The 24426-nt window shown below is 43.3% G+C and overlaps 1 protein-coding gene across 7 annotated transcripts in view; it reads right to left on the bottom strand.

Moving 5' to 3' along the window:
* BRD4 (bromodomain containing 4) overlaps positions 1 to 24426 on the bottom strand; it is an 81722-nt gene that overhangs the window by 43258 nt on the left and 14038 nt on the right. Inside the window, exon 2 of one of the 7 annotated variants that reach the window (XM_032465402.1) lies at positions 3043 to 3133. The exons of the other annotated variants lie outside the window; for them this stretch is intronic. The gene's annotated coding sequence lies outside the window, so the exon portion shown is untranslated. The remainder of the gene's footprint in view (positions 1 to 3042; positions 3134 to 24426) is intronic. 7 annotated transcript variants of the gene reach the window in all.

Below are 24426 nucleotides of genomic sequence, written 5' to 3'. Positions count from 1 at the left end.
AAACAGAGACCAAATGTTATTCATGCTTCCCAAGCATTGAAGGGCCCAAAGGGCCATGGATTGAACTTGTCTCAGACCAAGAAAAACACTGGCCAATGCCAGCTGACCTCAGCCTCTTATGAAATTACAAGTTCACAGTAGTACACACATACCCTTCAGACAGAGAAGGTCACCTCTCCATCACTGCAAGGCTCCCCTTTAAAGAATCATTTGGGGGAAGAGTGAGATTCTACTTAGGGACTAAGAGAAGGGGATGGGGGACCTTAACTTTGGTTTAAAAAAAATAGCAAATTTCTTAACATTATTCAATTCGCATCAAATCTTATCTGGTACTAAGAACATTTTTTCTTGAAATGTTACACTGGTTCCAGAAAACTAGTATCAGGTCTGTTTCCTCCTGACCCCAGAGCTGAAGCTCCTTCCCATTCATAGTGAAGGCCCCTGTTTCACTGTGTAACCTATGTCAGTGGGGAAGCACAAACAGGATTACTTTTCCATCTGACCAGCTCTAGCAGCTGATGAGAACAGCACTCGTGTCATCAGCCAGACTGAGCTGTCTGGAGCCTGGCCAGTGCCTGTGCCCTGAGGCAGCTCTTAGAAGTCTTAATTCTCCTTCATGCAGCTTGTACACGGCCCACCCCTTTGCCCCCTTGGACTTTGCCAGGCAAGGCCCTATCACCTCAAGCCTCAAGCCTCAAGCCTGCAGCTTGCCTTAAACCAGGCAACCCAAGGCAAAGATGAGTCAGTCTTCCTGCCAGGGTGTGTAGACACACTCAAGCGCTCTGTCCCCCGTGAGGGAATCAGGCATACAAGGACCATGCAGCCAGGAAAACCAGGATCCAGGCCCAGAGAGGCCACAACCTTGTCAATCAGAATTCCAGCCAGCCCCTCTGCTTTAGAAACCAATCAGCAGGCACATTAACTTAGAGGCAGTGAGAATTTTGTACTGTCTTTTCCCTGTGAAAGCTGTCAGCAGCTGGAAGTACAGTATAAAAAGGTTCTATTGTTACATTCGGCTTACATCATGCTGTTGATGGTTAAATCTGGGCGGATGGATTTGTGAACTTAAAATGTTCCTTAGATGGGCAGGCAGTTAAAATGAAAACAAAACTTTGATGTGGACAAGATCAAAACTGCTTAAACATATACCAGTATGGGTAGGCTAATTTTTCCTACAAAGGGCCAAAGAGTAAATAAAGTCAGCTGTGCAAGACACAGTCTTTGCAATACTTCATTCTGTTGTTGCAGAACTCTTATAGCAGCCCACTGACAATCTTTAGACAAATGACTGTGGCCACATGCCAATAAAACTTGTATTGGTCTACAGGCCTTAGTTTGCAACCCCTGTTCCATAGATTTCTAGGCTTTGTGTCAAAATGAGGGAAGTGTAGATTAAAAAAACGTTATGTTAGAAAAGCAGAATGCAAACTTACAGATGAAATTAAGTAAAGATGTGCAAGTGGGTGGGTACATGAAACCACAAAATGAAGTGGGATAGAGTGGTGGGTTTGTGGAAGACTATACCTATTTATATTTAAAAACCAACCAACCAACCAACAACGCGCCCCCTTTCAGAAGCTCCCACTGACGTCTCTGTTGGTGTGGTCTTTTGATCAGTCTGCCTCAACCTAGTGAGCTGGCCTCCAGGCACTGCTTCTCAAAGCAGCCTTGACCTGGGTAAGTTTCCAAATTAAGAGGCTGAAAGATTGACAGAAACACAATGCCATTAATTCAAACCCTGCATTCCCACCAACCTATGTCTCAGGTTGTGCCCTTTACAGGTAAGGTGGTTAAGAGTGATATTTATTTCTGGCTGCCTCTTTTAAAGTTTTTACTCCCACTCCTCTGTCTTTACTTTTACACCTTTTATTTTTATTTCCAAAACAGCTACTGTGGTGTATGTAATGCTAAGATTAACCCACACTGCAGTATGAGACGCAACAGAACAGGAATGTTATTTCACGTAGAAAAATCCTGCTTTGAGAGGTGGACTCTGATATGGCCAGAATCATGCAGATCATAAAGCCAAGGCAGGTAGTGAGGCCAAGCACTCTACTTAGATGAGAGTTTCCCAGTTGGGAGCAAGCACTGGAATAATGGAGAACGGAAGAATCTGCAAGGCAGCAAGAATGGGAGGTGATGTTCACTTTTCAAAAGATAAATTACTGAAATGAAGAGTAAGAGTGAGAAACCAGGATTAGCCAAACCAGGCTGCCAGTACAGTCTTGGGCTGCCCAGTTGTAGATCAAAAAACTTTTGAGGGCGATGTCACACTGGTTCTCTGAAGCCTCCCATTTACAACAGAAGGATTAAATCCAAGTTCATGATCCTCATAAAATTTAAAACTAGTACAAAAAAGACAACTAAGGGGTTTCCAGCACAGCAAACACCATGGAAACACATTAGTGTTGACCTCCAAGCAGGTGGTGAAAGTCAAGCTGTTTGGGAATTTGGGAAGCCAAGAGAAAGGTAAATCAAATGCAACAGCCAATGGCTAGCACCATACAGGGGAGAGGTAGTCCACTGCCTGTGGCTGAAATGTTCCAGAACACGTCAGCTCACAGGCATACAGTCCTGCTGTGTTTAAGCAGAAACAATATTCAACCAGTGAACAGACCCATGAGTGGGAAAGATGATACTCCAACCAATTTTGCCTACAATTTCATCCCCCAGGAAGCAGCCTCCATGAGTAGGCAAGGCTGGGAGGGTGGAAGGTATCTCTAAGAGTACATCATGCCTCTAAGCTTCTCTTCAAAGCAGCAGAATGGCAGCTGAGAGGGAGACTCAAAGGGATCCACCTACGATTACTGGGGACAAAAGGGGCTCAGAGTACAAGCCTAGCACGAGAGCTTCCAGAGACACCACAATCTGCCATCCAAGTGATACTTCAGCCCTCGCTACCAAGAGTCCTCACTGAGAGGGAAGGCCAATTAGGCCTTCAAAGGCCAGGAGGAGACATGGAGGCACACCAAGGAGCAGACACATCTATCAAGGACAAGGCACACAGCGACTCAGGGTTTAGAGATGCAGGAATCCAGTTACCTTGATAAAGAGCTGATGCTTATGGGTGACCTCTTCTTTAATGATATTATCCTCTGACCTTCACTGTGAAGCTGTATTTTAGAAGAAAGATCTGAGAAAAAGAAGGATACATCTGTCATCATCAGGCACTCTCAAGAAGTGGCTCCGGCTAAGATTACTTTTCCTCTCATCTTGCCTTACTTTTCATCAAGTATAGAACCCAAATAACAGTGAGAGGTGACAGTGTCTAAACTAGACATGTGCTCCCAAGGGTACAATAAGGGCCAGTACTCTGACAGTCAAGCAGCCTCAGGGAAACAGGCAGACGGGCCCTGGCTTCCACACAAAAGTGACTTCCTGATAGGTAGGGGTAAGCCACCTCTCCATGCACTGCAAGAAGGCTTCTGCCCTGTGCGAACACTCAGTGTATCCTTTTGCCATAACAACCTAACCTTGTCAGTTTGAAGTGTATGCATGGGTTTAAATAACCAACCTCCTCTAGATCTCAGTAACTTTCAGAGTGCGAAGAAGCCAAACAGGTACAAAATTCACACTATTTCAGATGAGAACGGCCAGGGAAGTAAAGAACTTCAGAGGGATCTGTTGCTTCGTGAAAACTAACGTTCTTGTTTGCCATGAATCCCACCTGACTTCCGCTGAAGTGACCCACAGGAGCCAACTGCTCCAGCTGACACTGACAGGAGAGCAGGTGTTGGGAAGAATAGGGGGAACAAAGCAAAGCGTTCTGATTTCTCGCAGGAGCCCTGCAGCCTGCTGTGCCCTGGGCAGCAGGACCCTCCTCAGGCAGTGACCACTAGCAAACCAGCCCTAGAGGCTGTGCCCTAGGGGATCCTCAGCTGCAGCCAGACATCTCACAGACTTAGATTCTGTTGCACAGCCCAGGTTTACTCCCTAGCAGACAAGGCCAGGGCAGCTTGTCCTTAGTTCACTTAGGAAAATAAGAGCTGCTCATTGGAGAGGAGCTGTCAGCTCATCAAAAACAAAAACAAAAAGAGCCCCAGTGCACAGGTTCACACTTTCAGTGAATCTGCAGCATTTGAACTCCTTGCCGTCTTTGTGTTTAAACTTGGAAAAGTATTTAAGGATGTGGAACAAACATTCATCACAAACGATGCTTCAAAAACCAGGATGTAGAGCACAGAATGACTAAATAAAAACTGTGTGCATATGCATCCCTGAGAGTGAAAATGCCACCTGCACTCACTGAGTTTAGCAACTGATTTGTGAGTCATGCACCGGGAAAGCTAGAGACCCACGTGCTGGGCAACTTGTCCCCAGCTCACCACATCACTCTATGCGATTCTATGAGCTCTCCCAGACTCCATACTGGACATGTCTCACACAGGAGAGAGCAGAGCTGAACTGGGCTGGTGCCTCCAGTACCTTCTTTGGGGTCTCAATGCCCTCCCACCAATGATTCCCATACCTCTGCGCTGCTTGGGACCTTGGGCAAAGAGCTAGACAGAAGAGGGTCAGAAAAGTGTTCTCATCATGTTACCAGTAACAAGGATGGGTGGCCACGTTCCTCCCCCGCCCCCGCCAGCCTTACTCAGGTGAGAGATGTGGCTGAGCCCCTTCCCTTCACCAGTCTAACAGTGGAGAAGCAAAGGCTTCAAGAGGTGTGCCCAGGGTTCTGGTACTCACAGGTCCCAGGCCTTATTAGGGCAGAAGGACCAATGAGAAAGAATTCAGCAGAGAAGTCACCCAAAATAATAGGTTTTCAGTAGCCCAGAAAGGGAAATAAGAGAAAAACCTGGTGGAGGGTGGCCGCGCAGGGTGCTGCAGAGGAACAGACTCTTTACACTTGCACCACATCTACATGTGTGTTATAGACATAAACGTGACCACTCACACACTTTAATTTTCTAGTAGCCACATTAATGTAAAAGGGTGAAGTTAAAAGTATATTTCACTGAATCCAATACACTTAAAATATCATTTCAATGTGTGACCAATGAGTCAATGTATAATCACTATAAAAAAGGACATTTTATCACCCCCATACTAAATGTCTGAAATCCAAGTGTGTTCTCCACACTTTCAGCATATCTCAATTCAGGAGCTAAATTTTCATTCAAAATATTTGGTCTTATTTAGATTTCATAAAATGTGAGGTTTAAAAAGTAGATTCACATACCTAAGATGTTCCAAATATACTTAAATGTTCTCCAATTGGCATCAGTTTTAAAATTAAAATTAGAATTCAGTAAAATTTAAAAATCCAGTTTCTCAGTCACACGACCACATTTTGATGTTTAAGAGGTTAGTGCTGCCCTTACTGTTAAGATATAGAAGGTTCCTCCTGTAGAAGCTAGGAGGCCTGGGGCATACACTCTAGGAACTCAGCTCCAGAGCCACAGGGACCAAGACCACTACACATTCAGGGTTTGACCCTGGTCAGTCCACATCCACCACCTTTATCATCCTGATTCACTTGTGCTTTATATCAACTTGCTCTTTATAAACTTAAAACATACTTATTTAAAAGAAAACATTAACATATCACATGGATGTGTGAACCTGTTTGAATGGGCGAGACAGACATTTTGGGAGACAATTGGGAAATCTTAATATGGGATGCAATTATTGTTGATTTTCCACAATGTTTATTGTGGTTTTACAGGACAGTGCAAAAGGAAGGAAGGAAGGGAGGAAGGAAGGGAGGAAGGAAGAAGGAAAGAGGATAAAAACATAATGGCAAAATATACATAACATAAAATTTACCATTTTAACCATTTTTATGCATACAGTTCAGTGGCATTAAGTACAATCACACTGTTGGGCAACTGTCACCACCGTCCATCTCCAGAACTTTTTTCATCTTGCAAAACTGAAACTCTGTACCCATTAAACATTAACTCTCCATACCCTCTTCCCTCTAGCCCCTAGTAAGCACCATTCATTCTACTTTCTGTCTGTATGAATCTGACTACTTTTTAACTATCTCATAAATAAGTGGAATCACACAGCATTTGTCCTTTCGTGACTGGCTTCTTCCACTTAACCTATAATATCTTCAAGGTTCATCCATGTGTAGCATGTATCAGAATTTCTTTTCAAGGCTTAATATTCTATTGTATGGATATACCATATTTGTTTATTCATCCATCCATGGACACTTAGGCTGCTTCTACTTTTTGGCCATTATGACCAATACTGCTATGAACATGGGTATACAAATATCTGTTGAAGTCTCTGCTTTCAAGATAATGCCCTTATTCTCAAAGAATAAGAATAATTCGTTCAAGTGCATGAGGTGAAGTACCACATTTGCAACTCACTTTCAAAGGATTTAGGGGGGAAAAAAACCCAGTGCACTGATAAAGCAGATGTGTCAAACATTAATTGGTAAATCTACTTTTTGTAGATTTGGAAATTTTAAACATAAAGAGAAAAAGAAAAGTCATTAACTTAAAAACCAGCAACAGCTGTTATGAAGAAAAAGGCAATGTAAAAGTAAGTACAATGAAAACAACACCGGCGTGGCTGCTGGCCCAAGATTCTGAGTGGCACTCAATGTGCACAAAGGGAGATTAGCACCCGACAAGACTTTCTCCTCAAAGTGAACAGGACTGTGGGAAACTGAAAAAGTAAATGTGCCCTTCTCCCAGGGGGACTGCTGATCCTGGAACAAGCTGAAGTCACCTTACTTAGGGGTTAGGCATCCCACAATTTGGGAACCTTGCTGAGGGGATGGAGAGCAAATTTATCACAGAAGCTGTATTTCAGGAACAAAACAGGACCAAAGTGGGGCGGGGACAAGGAAGGATGGTGTCAGACCCAAAGATAATTTAAGAAGCCAAATCTTAATCGTTGAGGCCAAAAGGGAGCCCTGGATTAACAGCTAAACCATGATAACACAAAGGAGCAGAGCAGAATAGCAACTGAATAACAGGACTGAGGACAATGAATCAGGACATTGTGTGTCCAGAGGAAAGCGCTCAATTTAAAATCCCCACTAGAGAGGCAGGCAGAGTTGTGGGACTCAGCAGCTTCCTGGATGGTGACACCACACAGGGCAGGTTAGAAGAGGCAGGTGTGGGCCACATGGTCTCAGGCACCACAGCTGCTCCTGGAATTTTCAATGAGGCTGTTCGCAACTTAACTGGGGAGTGAGGAGGACAGAAGTTTGTCCTCCAAGAATTAAACAGTTGATGTGAAAGGAGAGGAAGTGGAAAACATTTCTACAAATGTTAAACATGAGGTACACAAAGGCTTTTAAAGCATGAAGAGTTGTGGGTCACGGCAAACACACCAAAGACAGAGATGAGATGAGAAAATAACTTCCAGAGTCTGGGCTAAAATCCTCCTGGGCCTCAGGGTTCCTCATAACTAGAAGGAGGGGACTGGAACGCAGGCTCCAGAGATAAACTTAGCTCCCTCCCAGAGGCTGTTTTCTGAAATACACAGAATTCAATCAGGACAACTGATACTGCCCTGAGCCCTCCACAATCTTGGATGGCTCCTCTCGCTAGTGGAGCCGTTTTGCATTTCCCTTGTTCTGGCCTCAGCCACAGAGCAGCTGGTGCTACCCAGGACAGTGCACAGTACCAGGCCAATATGAGGAAGTCAGCACATGAGGACGGCTTCCCAACAGAGGTGGAGGGCGCAGTCTCAGGCAGATGGAGGAAGGCAGAGCTGAGTCTACCCTCAATTAATGGCATGAATGAGCTCTTTCATTAGGAAAAGAGAGCACGCAACAATACCATCTGCTATGGAGAGAGAAAGGTCAGAAAACAGGCGCCAAGTCCTCAGCCTTCCACAGGCTGAGAAAACAACCACCTGGGTCCCCATCACACCAAGGCCAAGGCAGCTGGAACAGGCAAGGCCTGAACACAAGAAGCCAAACAATGTGAGCTACATAGTCTGTCTGTCCATAACACCTAGGGGAAACAAAAGTGCAGAACCACCCAAGAAGTGCTTCATCTCTTCCACCTCCACCTCTGGCTGCCCTGTTCAGCTCCCCGACAACCCAACTCAGCCCCCGACATTTTTGTGCTCAGATATCAGTACCCAGAGTCAGCGAGTGTTGAGATGCTTCACCACTATGCCTCCAAATTACTGCAGCAGAAAGTTAGGCTTCTTGCCAACTTAAAATCAGAAAATAGGTGGGCATCATTTCCCCAACCCCAAACCACTAACAGTATAGCTCAATCTGATGAAATCAATAGAGGGGAAACTGGAAAAAGTGTGGCTCACAGAGGCATTGTCCCCTCCCCATGGAGCATCACCCACAGCCAAGAACAGGGAGGCACAGGGCATTAACTCCCAGGGTGCCACCAGTGCCCCAGCAGGGGGCTCAGATCAGGGAAGGCTTCCTGAGGGAGGAATTCACACTTTCATGTTGTCTCCTGGAGAGATCTGGTATAAAGGCAGGTTAGACAAGTTAAAATCATCTGACCTCGAGGCTCAGGTGGGGGTAGGGTGTCACATACTTGAACATAAGAATCCCCAATGATAAGAGGTGTGTGAACAAGGTTTTGAAACCCAGAGAATGGAGTCCCTGAAGATTTTACTGAGGACCCACCTGGGATCAAAATAAGCTCCTATCAAGCCCCTCCCCTGACATTTAAAGCCAAGACTAAATTGAGTGACATGCAAGTTATTAGAAGTGTACTCAAAAGGAGTCAATGTTAAAAATTTACTGCTGGACCATTTCAATTCTCTTCTAACTGCAGCACTGACTTAAGGTATTTTCACTGTGCTTTCACTAATCCTGTTACCATGTTAGAACACAAAAATAGAATCTCTTCCCTTGGAGTTCACCGGTTGCCATAGGAATGGCATCAAAATGCATTATACCTTCAGGTGAAGAAATGCACCATGGGTGCTTAAGAAGGAAATCGCCCTTATCAAATCCAGTTCAAACTCAAATCTTCCCCTCTTTCTTTCCAAATTCAAATCCCTTTAACAATAACAGTAACACCACCACCACCACCACGACCACCACCACCAGGTTCAAGTACACCTGGAGCACAACTCAAAACAGATGCGCTTTAGGCTGGGGGAAAAAAAGGAAATTTCACTCAACACTAACACCAGCCCTGTGGAAGACCCTTGAGGGAAACACAACCAACCTGGCTGGGACCTCCTGGCCAGGGCCCACCATACTCTGCCCCCAAGCCTGGGCACATCCCAGAGGCAACAGAGCTCACAGCACACACTCCTTCCCATTCCAAGTCCAAGGTTTCGTATTTCTGATTTATTCCATTTTCATATTGACCCATATTTGTTAAAGGATAAGCTTTCACCCCCAATAGACACAAGTCCTCTCATGGGTTAGGATCATTATCTCCAGTGAGTAAAGATAGACATATATGCTATTATAGATTTAACTTCAACCCAAGGTATGGTCTGAGGTTTTAGAAGTGTTCTTTATAAAGAAAAGTCTACTGCATTACAGAGTTAATGGTCCCAGCAGGACCTAAAAGGTTAAGAGGTAGGCATGATGGCACCTTAGACTCTGCAAAACTTCAAATCAAAGGGTTCTGTTAAGTTTTGAGCTTGCTCCTTTTGCTAACTTTGCTCTTGTGGTCCAACTATTGCTCTTCTCATAATTAGTTATCTATCTGGCCTGCCCTGCTTCTGACTTCTGATGCCCCACTTCACTGATACGTGCTAATATGCATCTGTCTTGCATGGGTTTATAAGGCGATGGTGCTGAGATGAAGAACAGGCTGAAAAACCAACTGGTTCAGGCTGGCCAAGCACCAGAGTCCTGGGGACAATTGGGTATACCCCTGCCATCAGAGGTGTTTCTGGTTTAGACCAAAACTTTGGATTTCTGACTAAGCCATTCAACAACTTACTGTGTACCCTGTAACACTACAGGCTCTTTGGAATTCAGCACAAAGACACCTACCCCCATGGGCTCATATTTTGGCCCAGAGGGAGGGGGCTGGGGACATACAATCAAGAATGAAAATAACTAAAACTATGTGATGTACCATGGAAAAAAGAAAGGGCGGGGACTTAAAGCACTGGGGCTTTTTAAAGTCTCTACTCCTTGGGACTTTCACAAGCAAGGCTCTGTTGTTCATGATCTCTTCCCATTTCCTCCATATTAATGCATTAAATGGAGTAACAGTCCACCTGGCAAACAAATTTTCTTCATTGAAACATCTCATTCATGTGTAAATTGCTCTAAAGACAGTTCCCAGGTTTGAATCTATTTTGAACATAGGGGCTTGTGGCTTACTTAAAACCACAGCATCCATTCAGTGACAGAATCTTTACATTATCACCTCCAAAGATAATGAAGAAGGACAATTTAATTACCTTTGACTTTTTGCCTACATGTTTATTATACAAGCATTATTTTCCTGCAAAGAGTCAAGTCTGAGAGACAAGTCATTCTTGACTCTACCCCTTAATGGAGGATACAGTAACAGCAAATCATAGGTTTACATTGTTACAGCCAGAAGAATGCAATTCCTTCTGGTATACCAGTTACTTTGTTGTAGTAACAAAATTATTTCCTAAGTAAACGTCACAATTTAAAAGTCCTCTGGAAGGACAACTTCTCAGCTGACCAAAGCCTGATTTTTCATTTCAGGTATGTCCCACTTTTAATTAGGAAAGCAGGCCAAAAAGAGTATCCTAGTTATAACAAGCCACTGTACTTAAATGTTCCCTACCCTGATCTTCTCTCTGTCCCAGAATTCTGAGAAGTTTCACAGCTCCTATGTGCCAAAGGCAAAAGAGTTTCACATCACAACCATCTGAGGAGGTGCCTTCATGACCCCTACCCGTGACTGCAGACTCGGGTGACTTACCTATACCCCAAGGTCTCCTCTTTGCTGCTGGAAACTGTGGCCCCAGAAGCCCTTGCCATTATTTAGGCTAAACAATGAGCAATGGAGAAAGAGGCTTGCCTAAAAAAGCACTGTGAGCACATGAGAAAACACCTATAGCTGTTTCTTTGAAAAGCCCAACACCCCAAACTGAGAGTGTTCCAGGTTTTGGGTTTCATAATTTTGGGCCCAAGAAGATTCTACCAAAGGAAGGAGAGCAGCTATGTGCTCTTCACTGGGCAGGCAGGCAGGACGAGCACCTCCTTTTGGAGTTCAGTGCCCTTGGAAGGGCTCGCTCATGTAAGACTACCATGCCCAGTGCACACCAAGGCATCCTCAGTAACAGCCATCTACCATCAATGCCAACAGGTCACAGAGGCCCACAGAAGCACCATTCAAAACAGTGACATACAGACAGGGAAAAAAAAGAAAAGAAAAGAAAAGAAAAAGAAACTCACCTTTAACTCAAAACAAGATTAGCTAGTTGAATCCCAATGCCAATGTAAAAACTGAAACTGAAAAAACGCTGAAACTCAATAACCAGAGTGGTTGTTTGAGGGATTTCTGGCCACTTGATGTCCTGGGAGGGTGGCATCAGGTAAGGCTACCACAAAGCCCAATACCACCAAGAAGGCAGGCTTATCTCTGTTCCCAGGACACCAGATTAGAAGCAGCCACTGAAAGGGGAAAGAAGCAGTTGACAGCACAGCAGGAAGAAACAGCTGGCAATTTGATAGCAGGCGAGGAGACGATTACGCTGTTTTACCAAAAGAAAAAACAGCCAGTAACTTAACAGCCAGGACAGAGAGCAGAAGCCTTACGTGACCTGTGCAGGCACCACCTGTTAGTCTGTGGTGAATACGATCAATATCCAGCAAGGGGGGCCCAGCTAGCTACCTGGAAGAGGTAAGGCACACACATCAAAAAAATTTTTTTAATTGAAGTAAAATATACAGTAACATAAAGTTGACCTTTTTTAAGTATACAGTTCAGTGCATGAAGTCCATTCACATTGTTACGCAACCATCACTACCATCCATTTTTTAGAACTTTTTCATCTTCATTTCATCATTTCAAGTTTTCCATCTCAAATGACTACTAAAATAGCCTCAGCACTTAAGTCAGTCAGGGCCTCACATCCGAAATTTCAACAGGGCCCAAATATAGCCAAAATAGTTAACTTAGCTTTAGTAATAAAACTAGACCACAATTCCCTCTGTCTTGAAGACAAAGAAATTGGTGTTCTGCAATGAGGATAGCAAAGGAAAATTCAGAGGGCAGATATAAATGAAAACCTTTAGCCAAGCATGTCCAGAACAGTCTGTGACTTGCCCAGCATACACCTCTCCTCACTAGATTGTGTAGCTTCCAGATTCTCAACATTCAGCACCCAACTTAGGGTGAAATCTGGGTACAATGGTTTACAGAACTGTACATTGGTAGCATCTGGAAAACCTTAAAAAAATAAAAAATGAAAAAGATACCTGGGCACCTTCCCACAGAGATTCCAATGAAAAATGTCCCGGTAAGGGCCAAGTATTAGGATTTTCAAAAGCTCCCCAGGTGATTCTTAACATTCAAGCCAAAACTGTGAGCCACTGCACAAATCAAGAACTGCGGCAGCAACGGCAGGATATACCAGAATTTTGTGACTTTTCACAAATGTAATTCACAAAAATGTGCTCAAAATCTGAAGCTAACATTTCTGTGTTGAGTAAAACATAAATGAAAACACCGAAGTCTAATGGTCTCCTTCCCCTGCAGCTGATAAAATAAAGGTCTAGATGTATAGTTCACAGCCGAAGAGAAAGACAGGCTGGCCTCTACATACATCTGGGAGACAGTTACCAGGCACTCTGCTGTGATCTCCACCAGCTAGGTGGATACACCCTCACGCAGAGATTTCCTGAGTCCACTTGTTTCCTCTCCAGTACAGAAGCCAGAAAGACAGGAAGAGGAATGGTAATATATGATTCTGCTGCCAGCACTGAACACAACAAACTTGGCTATAATTCCAGGGCTAATTTCTGGGTGTGGGATTTCCGTTTCCCACATTTTTCCCCCCAGAAAAGTCTTCTTAACATATCATGGGCAACCAGCAACCTAGGACAGGCTCACGTTCCAAAGGTTCATCAAGCCAGTTCTTGGGACCTCTCTGCCAGGTTCCCAGGGAAGAATGTTGTAAACGATGGCTGGATGCCAGAGCTAATCCAAAATGAACAGAATTGCTGATCTCCTTGGAGCCGGGGGCTCTAGCGCATGGCTGACATCCAAGATTCCCAGGATGCAGAGAACCAGTTTAGGGCGATGCCTGGAGTTTGGGCCCTGTGTGGAGGTGGCAAGGCAGCCAAAGATACAGTCAAAGATAATCAATGGTGTGGCAGGCTGTCCCAGACCCCAGAGGCCATTTAGACAACAAAGAGGGGAAAAGATAAAACTGTTCTTTAGGTACGATTCTTTCTCCAATCGCCCCAACACTCAACCCCATAACATTACTTTATCCTGTTTAGAATTTCCAAGTCAGGTACCAATTGGAGGTGCCATAGATACGCAGTGGTCCAGGAAACAAATCATACAGTTGAAGCTGAACCTTGGCAGAACCTGCCTACTCCATAGAACCAGCTTGCTGAAGGAAGCTGCACCACATGTAAACTCCTACTGCAGCCTGGTGGGGGGGGGGGGCGGCGCGTCACAATCTGTGACACAGAATGTGTCCTTGGCACCTCCGGGCACATGATAGGAGCCCAAGGATTCTGGCCAGGTTCCCCACCTTTCTCAAAGAGATGCTTGTTGTTGTTCACATTATGTGACACTCTGACACTCCTGATTTCTTCCTTTGAATATACGAGGCCTTCCCTGCCTGAAATACCCTGTTCACAGCACCCCATCCTGGCAAACTACTCTCCTTCAAGAAGCCTTCCCTGAGTCCTTACCCACTGCCCATTCCAAGTTTGCCTTAGGTTGGCAAGAGTTCTTGTGGCCAGATTTTGTATTATCACAATCACAGGATCCACTTAATACTGAGAAACTAGATAATTCCCTCTTTAAGAGCTGGACCAAGGCAAGGATGTCCTTTCTTACCACTGGTTTAACACTGTGCTGGAAGTCCTAACTAATGCATTAAGACAAGAAAAAGATACAGACTGGGATGAAAGAAATCAGACTGTCTTTATTTGCAGATGACATGATTGTCTATGTTGAGAATCCCAAAGAATCCACCAAAAAACAGCCTGAAATGAAGAAGCAATTACAGCAAGGTTGTAAGATACAAGGTTAAAGTCAACTGCTTTCCTATATACAAGCAACAAACAGCTGTAATTTGAAACTACAAGCAACCACAGCATCCTCATTGAACTGTCATCATGTTTGTTCCCCTTCTCCAAGTTCAGTATTTCTGTGGACAGCAAATCAGTGCTTGCCAGGTTGAAAGGCCCCAACAAACATTTGAAGAAAGCCAGAAACTAACCATGGATGCCAGCCATACAAAGCCCAAAGCCTGAGACAGAGGACCCCCAACCCCAGAGAGGGAGGGCAGGATGCCTGCAGACAAGCTGGTGTGTTTTTAGACAGCAGTAATGCAGAGTGTGTCATGGCTGCTACAGTGAATAGGGAACAGAGAGGATCAGTGTAGTGGGTGAGGTGGCACCACAATGTGCAATGTATTGATCTCCTAAACTGTACCGAGCTTCTGAAGCAGCACTCTACCCACTGGGAAATCTAGAGGACTAAAGGGAGACAAACCAATTTACTCTCAATCCTCTGAAAAGCTGCTTAACAAAAGTCGTATGTTGATAGAAGCTTCTCTAATCTGGTTCCCTAAGCACATGACCCCTTTGCCTCTCTTTTATGAGGAAGTGGTCTCTGATGGTGGTGACCCCCCAGGTGAAAGACTTCAGAGCCAACAAGACCTTGGTTCAGATCATGCCCATGTGACCCTGGACAGTCACCTTTGCCTGAGGCCCTTCTTCTATTGGAATTTTATAATATCTACCTTGTGTTTTTGCAAGCACTTAAAAAAAAAAAGAAAAGAAAAGAAAAAAGAAAACAATCAGCACAGCTTCTAGCAAATAATTTTTAAAAAACTTTTTGTAGTTCCTTCCCCTCCTACACACAAACAGGTAATCACAAGAAGTGTAACAGTAGCAGCCCTCAGTTACAGTCTCACAATCTTCATAAAAGACACAGCATGGCAGCCAGGTCTGGCATCATTGCTATTATGGCACTTTCAAATGTCAGAAAGGCCAGGGAGTCCTGACACCCTCCTGCTGACCAGCTCACACAGACTGTAAGGCCTTCCAAAGCTGTTTCTTCGCGGTTCTAAATTTATGGAGAGCATTTCTCTTTTCTGTCACTAAGAAAATATCAAATGGAATATATTACCCATCTTCACAAACAAGCAATGTACAAACAAGGCAGAGATGCATTCCAAGCCCCTGGACTCTGTCTTTATAGAGTTTGTAAATCGCCTTGGGGGGCTTCAATTGTTTCTCAAGTTTTCTACTCACCAAAGCCTGACACACTCCCATACCTTCCTTTGTTTTGTCTACTGGGCAAGTACAAGGAACTTTCTATTTGCATAATTAACAGGTCTCTTTCAGAACTTGTTGACGTTTCATCTGCTATTGGAGTTACCTGCACAAAGGGTTCAGGTCTACCTAGTGGGAGATACCGCACTTGCTGAAAAAGGGAATACAGATGTGGGTTCCAACTATGAGAGTCCTCATTTCCTCTTGTCCAAGGCCAGCCCTCATCACAGGGGATGTAAGAGGCAGAAAGCAGCCAGTTCACTTGGAAATCGAAGATGGAATGGTAACAGCAACACAAAGGGCCCAGGAGCAGGGAGGAAGGCGTGCTATCTATGTGTCTTCATTCCCAATCTCAGGCATTTCTGTGATCTCATCTTCAAGGTGAAGGCAAAGCATAATAGGAAGTTCTGTTACAACCAGCGATGTCCCCAGATGGGAGAACCACTACCAGCCACAACGTAACAGGTGGTCAGACACCAGGTTATGCAGCAGCCAACAACTGTGACAAAGATTCCTGTGTGTCTGTTCTAGGCAGGCAATGGGCACAGGTGTGCCCCAGGCAGGCCCAAAGACTCACAACCCAATTGAAACTTCATTATTAAGCGGTGGGCCCTGCATAACACACATACATGGGTTGAACTCCACAAAAGGAAATATTTACTTTAAGAACTGCTGGAAAAGTTTTTTTGCCTGAATCTTGGCTAAATCTCTATGAGACTGGTTAACTAGAATGGCTGTTAGGAAAAGAACTGCAAAACGCTTTCCTTGCATTCTTAATGTAAAAGCTTGTGGTCACATCATTCCTCACCCCACTGTACCCTGAAAAAGGGAAGAAACTGCACTTCCATATAGCTTCCCTTACACTTGTGAACTAATCCACAATTTTAACAACCTATTTCCCACAATCAGAAAATCAGCTTAATAAAAAGAATGCTGAATCATTCATCCCTAGTAAAATACACAATCAATCCAACTCCACAGAGGCCTAGAAAAGAAAATAGTTCCCACAATGAGAGATCCCTAAGCAATCCAGGCTATTTTCTGAGATTCCAGCATTTGGGTAACTGCTGGCATGTCACAATGTCACTTGTATGGGTCATGCTCCAAGCACTGTAGCAAAAGCCCTCTTCTGTGGGTACAGAGAAGTTCCTTAGTCAAGGGGCACCACAAATACTTGTAGAAGTGACATTTGGAGAGCAAACGTGTTCAGCTACCACAACTGCCCACCCAAATGCCAGAGGCTCCTCTGCCTGGCACTGCTTGTGACCCATGTGACTATCTCATAGCAGAAGGATCCCGTATTTTATTAGAGGTGATCACTCTGCATGAATGGGCAGAGTGCCCCCTCCTCACTTAAAAAAGAATCCTCCCCTTAGAGAATTCTGCAACTTTCACAGGAAGTCACACAATTCTTTCACAATGATCTGTGCTAGGTCAGCATAGTAACCAACTCATAGTAACCAAGTCCCTTGGTGGGGGCAGGGAATAGGATGAAGGGACACAGGGATAGGACACGGTGTCCAAGCTAAGGCCAATCCAAGCTAAGAAGCTGTTTACTCTGTGATTCCCCAGCAATAGACACCCTAGCCTCAGGCAGAACTCCCAATGCAGACAGATGTAGAGAGGCACACAGAACAGGGACACATTTCCATGGCTCCCAGCATGAATGCACTCTGTGACATGACATTCATGCTTTCTCCTTCCTCCTCAGAGCAAGGCTGCAGGAACAGACTGCCACTAGGCAGCCACTACTCAGGAACAAGGCCCAACATTCCAGTGCTATCTGTCCTTACAGCAAGTGGCCACCTGCTTCTGCATCTTACCCACAAAGGCTCAAAGCAAAAAACACGACATAATTGCTACTCTGGAGAGAGCTCGTAAAGTGGTGGCTCTCATCTCCGCTGCACAGAGAACTGCTTAGGGAGCTTGTTTCAAATACTCATGTATAGAGCTGGGTGTAGGAGGAGGGGCTGACTGCAAAGAGGCACAAAGGGAATTTGGGGGGATACTGGAAACATTCTGTATTTTGACTTCTGTAGTGCATTTGTCACAGTGGATTTTACAGCATATAAACTTAAGAAAATGAATAAACAAACCATGTCTAGGCCCAACCTACTTCAGACCTGCTACTGTGCAGGGAGGGTGGAGAGAAACCTATAGGAGAAGAACAAAAGCAGCCTGGTCTAAACCCCAACCTCCAGAACTAACCTGGGAGACTTTTAGCAACAGGCATCATGGTTAGACTCGTGATTCCTCAACTGTGAAACAGAGTGGTTCACAGGGCCCATCCTCAGGATTGTCCCAAGGATCGGCAGGCTCACAAATGCCTGCCATATGTGAAGTGCTCAGTGTTGTTCAATCACAGCTATTTGAGTGGGGAGGTTGGTTGGGAAGACCCAAACTACTCTATTTTCTGGAATGATCCATCCACCTTGTGTAGACTGGGCATTCCTCCAAGATGAGAGCAGCTACTGGAACACTGTTGAACAACTAAGTGTTATAAAGTGCCCTTCTGAAAGGAAAGCTCAAGTTCAGGTAAAGAATGGTTCTGTGACTTGTGGTTTACACTTACTTAAGGCCGCAAAGGAGTAAGACTAACAATTTTAAAGGAGCAATAAAAAAAATCCTTGTGGGCTGCAAGACCGCATTTTCTGCATTCACATCAGTTGGAGAAGTGGGGCTACTCCTAGCTCAGAGTAGGGGGAAAGCTGATACCCAGCTATTCAGGAGTATTTAATGTACAGGACAGTTCAGTAATCTTTTGAGAAAATTAACTTACCCTGTAGAACAAAGCTACCGTGTAGAATAAATTTCCATACTAAACGTTTCCTGGAGGACCTTGGCCCAATTTTAGTTTTGGTTAAATCTCAAAACTAGTAAAGATATTTACTGCTGCTGGGAAGGGGACTCCCAGGCAACAAATGCTGGAGAAGCAAACAACTCCCTACTGGCCCTGACAAGAGAACACCTTCAGGTTCAGAGGGAACAAGCAGCAATAAACAGGTCAATTTTGCTCATCAACTGAGATCTCCTGATTAAAAGATTTAGCTGTCATTACATTAAAATATAACAAAGCCACAAATAGGGGAAAGGTCACCCTGCATCACAACACCTATTTTCACATGTTTAAGCTCACAGGGTTACTTACAATCAATATTCCCCTCATACTGTGTTCTGATCTTGATGGGACATGTGTACAGACTCTGTCACTTTAACTGTGATACGACAGCCACTACCCATCATAAAATGCCAAAGCTTACAAACCGTTCCCCAGCTGTTTTGTTAGGATGTCTCCAGTTTTTCAAGTGTGGACACTAAAGGGTTGAGAGATATCAACAAACATTTGATAGCTTATTACTACATACCCAGCTCAGTGGTCCCCTCTATAAAAGATACATGACAAAGCCCCTGATCAAAATGGCAGTAGGAACAGGAAAAGGCTCATGAGAGGGCAATATCCACTGCAAAAGACTCCGTGAGCAATGTTTGAAGCTGATGCCCTTCAGTCTCCTCACTCTGACATCTGATCTCCCAGAGCACAAGAAGAAATCTCTACCCATTCTTCAAGGTAATCACTCTCCTCTGGAGGGAAATGCAAAGCATCTTTGATCACGAACATCTCTAACTCTAACATCACAGTCCCAGCCCATTCTCTCTCTCCATGAATCAATCAGTGAAGGCATGCTGTGACACAAATGCCAACCACCACCAGATCCCAACCTTCTGTTTGTTTGCTCAGACACACACCGTGTGTCTACACATGTGATCCTTAGAGTCACTAAACAAGTTCCTCTCAAGGCCCAAAGATTGTGGTTAGAAGAGTGTCCAGACTCAATTTTGTGACTATGACAGAGTTAGGAAGCAGTCATTTCTACAATGCATCAGATTTGCACAAATCAGCTCTAAGACTGACTGAGCACCTGTCATAACCAGGCAAGTTTGCACACGGCTAGCTGAACATTCTCCAAGCTGCCAGTGCCCTGCTGGAGGATGTACTGAGCAGTCAAACCCAGCTCAGCCTGGCCATGGTGGCTGTAGCAGTTGGCAGGCAATGTACTAGCAACAACTTTCCCAGTTTATGTGCCAACTTTCCCTAAGTGTCCACATGCTTAGGGAATGCAGTTGGACTCACACCAAGGCACAATTACCAAATGCCTACTGAGGCTTGTGGCTCAGTGTGCTGGGATGCTGTCTTTGGACCTCACAAGAACCTTGCACACAGTAGGAATTAGGATCTCATTTTGCAGCCAAGGACACTGATGTAGAAGAAATCAGTCATTTATATGAGGTCACAAAGCCTGCAGGGATTTGGAGGCTGCATGACTCCTCATCCTACACCCAAAAATCATTTCCTGGTGGATTAAGAGCAAACATTTGAAAGATAAAGCTTTACAACATTTACAAGATAATATAGAATATTTGACTTCAGGTAGTGTTCTTCCCATTAACTGTAAAAAATAAAAGATTCATACATTCAACTATGTTAAAACTAAGATCTGTCAGAAGATGCTGTGTATGTGGGGGGGGGGGTTGGGGAGGGAGACACTAAACTAGGGGAAAGTATTTGCAAATGTATTACCCACAAAGATTTGGTACTCAGACTCTATAAAGAACCCCTGCAAATCAATTTAAAAAGATAAACAAGCTAAAGGAAAATGAGCAAAAGTCGGAAACGGCTATTTTAAACAAGGACAATAAATAAACACAAGAAGATGCTCAGGCTTGTTAATTTGCAAATGTAAGTTCGTTAATGCCAATGTTGGTGGGAACATGGTTCAAAATTTTGGGTTGTGGAAAGGTAAAAGGGTATTCTTTAAAAAGTGAACTGGCACTAAGGCATCCCCAACGGCACTCCTGTGTACTACTGGGACACCTGCACACCTCTCAGATGCATGCAAGCATGCAGAAGAATGCTACAGCAAGAATGTCTGCTAATGGTGCTCTTACCACCCACCCCTCTCCCTTAGATAAAGGCAAATCTAATGACCTAGATGTCCACCAAGAGGAGAATGAGTACACTGTGACACACTCACACTTTGGTGAAAATGAATGAATGAATGAATGAATGAACTATGGCTACCATAACATGGATGAATCTTAAATGAGGAAGTGGCAAAAGTCTACAAACGATACAGTGCATTGATAATAAAGCTGAAAAACAAGACTAAGCAATATACTGTTTAGCAGTACATGCAATTGAGACAAAAGTAAAAAAAGGATGGTGACCTCAAAATTTAGGATAGACACGAAAATGAGGTAGGGAAAGGAGCACACATGAACCAGAGTTGACTGAGCTAGTCTTGCTAGGTCCCCTCAAGTTGGGAGATAGACATTAGAAATTTTTCAAATTTCAAGTGCAAACCACTGCACCTTTAATCACATGATTACAGTCTACAGTATCTTCTGCAAAATCAGACACCTCAAGGTAGGAAGAAGCAATCCTCTCTGCTGTCCCTGATTCTCGTTCCTAACAGCAGAGCTATTTGATCCCAGACACAGGATCTTCACAACCTTGAGGTAGGTTGGGTGCCTTTTTTATCCCATTTTACTGATAGGGAAACAGAGGTTCACAGGTTAAACAGCCTGTCCCACATCACTGCTCGTTTCTCCAAATGCCAGCAAGTCCATTTTCATCTTCAATACCACCGGTCACAACTCATCTGCTCACCTCCTTAGGTAATACATTCCATTTTCAGAATGCTCTAATGGCCAGTGTAAAACACATCATAGGTATAGACATCTTCAGCTAAGCATAAAATGAAACACTTAATGACTAGCTCATTCCCTTCCCAGGACAAGAGAATGCTAATGGCAGTTTAATGGTAATAAGAGTGACTTCAAAGTTATGGCTGGTTTCAAAACCTGTGAGGCACAGTCTGCAGTAATTCTTTGATGAATCAGGCCTTCACCCTCTGCCCTTGACCAAAAGCTGGTCAGTAACAAGTACAGTGAATGAGATGGGCTCTGAAACACATCTTTCTCCTTAGGTATGCAGGCATCCCTGGGAGGAAAAAGCTGGGAGGGAGAATGTGGACTGGAATCCCCAGTTCAAGATCTCAACATTGTATTACCTAAAAAATCAATTAAGACATCATTACACAAATAGGACCTAATTAAACTTACAAGTTTTTGCACAATAAAGGAAACCATAAGCAAAACAAAAAGACAACCTATGGAATGGGAGAAAATATTTGGCAAAAGATGAGACCGACAAGGGCTTAACTTCTAGAATATATAAACAACTTACTAAAAAACAAACAACCCAATCCAAAATTGAGCAGACCTAAACAAGCAACTCTTCAATGAAGACATACAAACGGCCAGTAGGCACACGAAAAAATGCTCAATATCACTAATTATCAGAGAAATGCAAATCAAAACTATAATGAGGTATCACCTCACAAAAGTCAAAATGACCATCATTAAAAAGTCCACAAACGATAAAAGCTGAAGAGGATGTGGAGAAAAGGGAACCCTCCTACCTTGTTGATGGGAATGTAGTTTGGTGCAGCCGTTAAGGAAAACAGTATGGAGATTCCTCAAAAGACTAAAAATAGACTTGCCCTATGATCCAGCAATCCTACCCCTGGGCATATATCCAGAGGGAACTCTAATTTGAAAAGATACATGCACCCTAATGTTCTTAGCAGCACAATTTACAACAGCCAAGACAGGGAAACAACCTAAATGTCCATCAGCAGACGATTGGACAACGAAGCTGTGGTATATTTATACAATGGAATGTTACTGAGCCGTAAAAAATAACAAAGTATCACTTGCAGCAACATGGATGGACCTGGAAATTTTCATTCTAGGTGAAGTAAACCAGAAAAAGAAAGAAAAATACCGTATCACTTATATGTGGAATCTAAAAAAAAAAAAGACAAACTTATTTACAAAACAGAAACAGATTCACAGGCATAGAAAACAAACTTGTGGTTACCAAAGGGGAAAGGAGGGAAAGGATAAATTAGGAGTTTGGGATCAGCAGATATACACAACTACACACAAAATAGATAAACAGCCAGGGCCTACTGTAATTGCACAGGGAACTATATTCAACAACTTGTAATAACCCATAATGGAAAAAATATATACACATGTATAACTGAATAGCTTATAACTGAATCACTTTGCTGTACATCAGAAACTAATAACACTGTAAATCAACTATACTTCAATAAAAAAGACATTACTAGAATACAAGTTCACAGAAAATGAGTCCCATGATACAGACTTAAAATTCAACCTCTTGACATCATGCATCCAGGTCTGCACACAGAGTCACCATGTAACTGTTGTCACATGACAAGACTCAACCTCCAAGAACACTGAGAGAACATGAACTACTTATCCCACAACTGCTGCTCAACTCGAAGATCAAAAGGAAGGGGGAAAAAAAGTAAAAGCTTAAAACTACTTCTGCCAGGTTTAAAAGGAATCTGTGCTATGATAAGAAAGATAATAATCATCAGCAAGGATGTGGGAAACTGGAACCTGGAATCCTCATACATTGCTGATGGGAACGTAAAATGGGGCAGTAAATGGAAAAGTCCAGTGGTTCCTTGAAAAGTTTAAACTATAGTTATCATCTGATGCAGAAGTACTACCCTTAGGTATATATCTGAGAAAGAACATGTCTACATAAAAACTTGCACATGAATGTTCAAAGCAGCATTATTCATGAGCCAAAAGGTAGAAACAAATGTTCATGAACTGATAAATGGATTATCCTATTTATAAAGATGTGACCAGATTTTCTGAAAATGGGGGAGGGGGGACTAAGCTACTCCCTTTTGGGGGAACAAATTGTCTAGTGTGGCATTTGTTAGGCTCTGTGCTACCCTTTCAAGGACAGACGTTTGGTATCCAAGGAGCACAGGGATAGAGCATGAAGCAATTAAACTTGTCCAGGGTGAAGTCAAAACACTGAATGCAGGGAGAAGCAGTCTGCTTAGACTGGTGCTGGAGGCAACTCTCATCTCCACTCATGAGTTAGTAAGGGACCTCTCACTTAAAGGATTTCAAAAATTAAGCTGCCCTAGTCACATTTTGAGGTACTGCATGGAGAAATGTTAAATTACAGTGATACTGTGAGCCTTTTCAGGGTTAGACTGGCTGAATCAAGACACAAACCAAGCTGTGGGGAACATAGCCAATATTTTATAATAACTACAAGTGGAAAATAACTTTTAAAATTGTGAATTGCTATGTTGTACATCTGAAATTTAGATAATAATGTGCATCAACGATACAAGAAAAAAAAAAAAAAAAAAGAAGACACAAGTCAAGCTACTTGCTTTGGAAAAGGTTGTTCAGTGGGTTGGGTTGAGAAGCCAGAACTGTGGTAACTGACAGAACCTGAGAAGCCAGGAAGGGGTGGGGTCCAATCTAATTTTAACCAGTCACTTATTTACTTTTAGGATGCCCTGAAAGACACCTGGCTGGACACCATGGTGCCACTGCTTGAACCATCTCCTGTACACTTCTGTCCATCTTTCATAGTTGCCTGATAAAAATCCCCCAACCACAAATCAGTTTCAGAGTGAAAATAAGACAAGGGAAATCTGTAGTGCCTAGTAAGCTTCTATGTTCAAGTTCTAAGTTCAAACTTGTATTCAAAATAGCCAAGAGGTGGAAGCAATCTAAATGCCAACCAATAAACAAATGCATAAAGAAAATTTGGTATGTATGTACAGGAATATTAATCAGCCTTAAAAAATAAGGAAATCCTGTCATTTGTGACACTGATTAACCTGGATGGCAATATGCTAAGTGTAATAAGCCAGTCATAAAACAACAAACAAATACATACATGACTCCACTTACATGAGGTATATAAAACAGTCAAACTCTCAAAAACAGAAAGTAGAATGTGGTTGCCAGGGGCTAGGGAGAAGAGAAAGGAGAGTTGTTCAATGGATATAGTTTCAGTTTCGCAAGATTAAGTTCCAGAGATCTGTTGCATAACAACACGCACAGAATTAACACTACTGTACGCTTATAAATGTTAATGGCAAAATTTTGTTGTCTTTAACCAGAAAAAAATAGGTAGATAGTTTCAG

The sequence above is a fragment of the Camelus ferus genome, chromosome 22 (assembly GCF_009834535.1).
Source record: "Camelus ferus isolate YT-003-E chromosome 22, BCGSAC_Cfer_1.0, whole genome shotgun sequence".
Taxonomy (NCBI): domain Eukaryota; kingdom Metazoa; phylum Chordata; class Mammalia; order Artiodactyla; family Camelidae; genus Camelus; species Camelus ferus.
This window is presented reverse-complemented; position numbering and strand designations above follow the sequence as displayed.